This window comes from Sinocyclocheilus anshuiensis, unplaced genomic scaffold (genome assembly GCF_001515605.1).
Source record: "Sinocyclocheilus anshuiensis isolate Anshui unplaced genomic scaffold, SAMN03320099.WGS_v1.1 scaffold2001, whole genome shotgun sequence".
Taxonomy (NCBI): Eukaryota; Metazoa; Chordata; class Actinopteri; order Cypriniformes; family Cyprinidae; genus Sinocyclocheilus; species Sinocyclocheilus anshuiensis.
In genome coordinates this window covers 80,159-84,014 of record NW_015539940.1, presented here as the reverse complement: position 1 = coordinate 84,014, position 3,856 = coordinate 80,159, and the positions used below count along the sequence as shown (strand labels likewise).

The window sequence follows — 3,856 nt, the reverse complement described above, 5'->3', positions numbered from 1 at the left end:
ACGCTCAACTAACGGATGTCTTTATTTAATATCGTAATCCGAATCATTTCAATTTGGAAGAATTATGATAGATGAATCCTTTACTAATGTTTGAAGAGACATGGGGCGCTGCTGAGTAACAGGACGAAGAAGAGCGCACGACACTTTTGAAATGACGTCATATTTGTGCGTGCCCCGGCATTATTCTAAGATAATCTATTTTGGCTTATACCTGACCGGTTTAAAACTTATTTTTGCAAAACCTGTTTCCCCTAAAGTATTTCTTTATGTTTTGTTTAAGATATTTCTTTATGCTTTATAGATAATTAGTTATGCTCTAAACTATGCAGATGGCTAAAGCCTTGTTTTGTTTTTATTTCGCCTGTTTTTCCGACTGTCCTGTGGAGTAGAGGTAGTGCGGTCTGCCCGCAATGCGATCTAGTGTCTCGGCGAGGGTTTGCGCCCCATATTTTTCATGTCAATTTTCTGATTTCTTTTAATATTTTGTCTATGGAAAAACATTGAATTCTTATTGTTTCTCTATTTCTATTCATTCTCCTATTCTGCTTCATTATACAATGGTACTTTAAATCAATAGCTGATATCACATATGATAGCTTTTATTATTTTTTAATATTGTTTACTATTGTTTAAAGTTCTTAAATATTATTATATAGCTTTTCAATATGTTTACATTTTTTATATTGTTTAAAGTTCTTAAATATTATTATTATATAGCCTATTAATATGTTTACATTTTTACATGTGCTAGCATTTATTATTTTTAATATTGTTTAAAGTTCTTAAATATTATTATATAACCTATTAATATGTTTAAAGTTCTTAAATATTATTATATAACCTATTAATGTTATCTAATGTTAAAATTCAGTAGATTTTAACCTTGTGGTACGACTATAATTTATGTCGGTTGTTTGTTTGTTGTGTGTTAGCACTAGCATCACACGGCCATCTGTCGTTGATGGGTCAAATTACAAGGTAATTATATATTGATATAGTAATTAAACAGCGAAATGTTGGTGTTTTTTTTCACAACTCTTAATATAAAGAACATACAATCTAACTTCTGTTTGTCCTAGGTGTTAGCGATCTGATTTCTATGGACGAATTGACGTTTGAGCAATTTGAATTATACGGTAAGACTGATTGTGCGTTTATTACTTTTTCTGATATTTATAGATGTTTTTAATTACGATTGATATATTATCTTTTATTTCCGGCGAGAGAGACAGACGATAACGGAAGTAGAGACGCAGGCGGTGAGTATCAATATATTTATGTCTTATAGTTTATAGCTAAAATAAGTTATATAATCTTTATCTCTTTAATTATTTTTACAGATCTGCCCGCGGGTGTGTTGCAAAACAATATTATTTTTACAGATCTGCCCACGGGCGTGGTGCAAAACAATATTATAGACCTGACTGAGGAGAACGAGGAGGAGGAGGGACATAAACCCGGACCAAGCAACGCCGATACACAGAAGCGACCGAGAGAAGCTGATGAGTCGTCGGTCGCCCCCGAGAGAAAGAAAAGACTTGTTGCTATCGTAACTCTGATCATAGCGGTTGGAGACGCAGGTGACGGTAAGATTACCTGCTAACTAAGCAATATTTTTAGCTTAAAGATATGACTATGTTCTTGACGTACGACTTTTAATTTCAACTCCTTTTGCTCTACAGACGGTGACCGAGAGCGTCTCAATAATGATCAACCTAGGGCAGAGACTCCGCTGAACGAATGGGAAACAGACAGTTGGACCAGCGAACGTAGCGACGATTTACAGCCGCTCATTTTTCAAGAACCGGTTGAGGCAGACGAAACTGAATTGCTGCCAGACTACCGGCAGAACGACGATGTGAATGAAAGATTTGATGCTTTGCGCGAAGAGATGATTAACCGTCAGGAGTCTTTTCATGAAGTGTTGATTAACAGACAGGACGCTTTTTTCAACGACCTTCTCAACAGACAGGACTCTCTGCATGAAGAGATGATTAACAGACAGAACGCTTTCTTCAACGAACTTATTAACCGAATGGACGCCCGGGACGCGAGGGACCACGATCAATAAGGTAATTTAAACCAGTGTCATGTGAGCAATTGACTGTGAGACGTCAGGATGATGAGTAGTCTTTCTAGTCTAAACGATGCTCTACATCCATGATAGAGGACACGAAGCAATTGTTTTTCAATGCATTTTCATAATTTTAGTCTTGTATTAGATTTTTTCCTTGATCTGATTTTTTTTTACCTTGTGTCTGAATTTAGTTTTGTTTTCAGATTTTGTATTTCTAAATTTAGTTTTGTTGCAGATTTTCGTGTTTCTGAATTTAGTTTCGTTGCAGATTTTTTGTATTACTGATTTTTTCCATGTTCTGATTTTTTCACCTTGTGTCTGAATTTAGTTTTTGTATTTCTAAATGTAGTTTTGTTTCAGATTTATTCCTCATTCTGATTTTACACATCATGTTTTAATCATCCTGTTAATGTGTTTGTTAACATCAATATATCATTTTGTATTTTCAAATTGGTCACTTGTGTTGTTTCTAAATAAGTAAAAAAATGGCTGCTGAGAATTCGCATAGCCGTCATTCAGACCCTTCTCTCTCAGACCTGTTACAGAACGCTATCGAAATGCACACAGAGACGTCGCATAACTTATGCGACATATTACAGCGATTGTTAGATCAGTATCCAAATTATAATACAGAAATGCAAATTAATATCGATCACACACAAAATGTTCATGATTTGCAATGATTAGAATCGGAAATAGAGCAAAGTCTAAACATTGATTTGTGAATGCTATTGCAGACCGCGATAAGCCAAAACGTCACACAGAACGGGGGTACGTTAACCGTTTCTGACCGTACCGCTGATTCGTCAGACAACACTATGCGTTCGTCAGATGGCCCTACAGGTAATGTCAACGATGCTCCTTCCGGTAATAACGATGCTGAGCGACCGTCGACTTCCCGCACTGATCCCCCTTTTGACGCAACACCCCCATCAACTAGCTCTATGGCTAATAACTATGATCCTCATTCTTCAGACGTGACAGAACCAAGGCACGTGAACATAGATTCGCTGGTACGACATGGAGGGTTCGTAAATGGATATCACGTAACACCTAGACCTCGATATAACCGCGTGAAATTGCGAAGGACTATGAATATGCATGAAATAAGATCTACAGATTTAGCATCTTATCATACATTATTACACTAAAAAATTTAAGAGATAGCGTCGTTTGCCAGATGTATCGGCGGGGACTCTAGCGTGATTAATTTAACGATGAATGGTGAAAGCTTGAAATCACCCGTTAATGCTGTTTTAACACCCGGTAATAATCACGACGTTAATCTTTTTACCGAGCAAATTGAAAAATTTTTACAGAGCGACGATCAGTTATTGTCCGACGACATGGTCGAGATCGAAGTCGGCGTGGCCATGAACAGACAAGGAGGAGGAGGAGGTCGGCGTAAACTCACAGACATACCTCTACAGCAGGTGATTAAAAGAAAAAATATGAGTTTATTCTGCCCTGTGAATAGGGGTGATGATTTGTGCCATTCGATCTGCCTCGCACGTTTTCTCGAACCGCTATTACCCGAGAGCGAATTAGAACGTCGCGCAACAGTCATTCACAACAACGCAGGATTTTCGATCCAAGACAAGATCGGTCTTCATGATATAGCGAAGTTTGAAAATCTGCTAGACATCAAAATTGTCATTTTTTACAGGACGGCCACAGGAGCGTTAAAAACGTTCAAAAATAATGCCGAAATTCATCCTAAAACAGTGTTTCTTTATTTACACGACGAGCATTACTACATGATTCTGAATCTGACGGCAT

At 37.1% G+C, this 3,856-nt stretch overlaps 1 long non-coding RNA gene across 1 annotated transcript; it reads left to right on the top strand.

Moving 5' to 3' along the window:
- Positions 1-1,137: 1,137 nt before the first annotated feature.
- Positions 1,138-1,734, top strand: LOC107686969 (uncharacterized). The gene is made up of 3 exons (XR_001634084.1): positions 1,138-1,259; positions 1,341-1,586; positions 1,683-1,734. It is a non-coding gene; the product is annotated as an uncharacterized LOC107686969 (long non-coding RNA).
- The last annotated feature ends 2,122 nt before the right edge of the window (positions 1,735-3,856 follow it).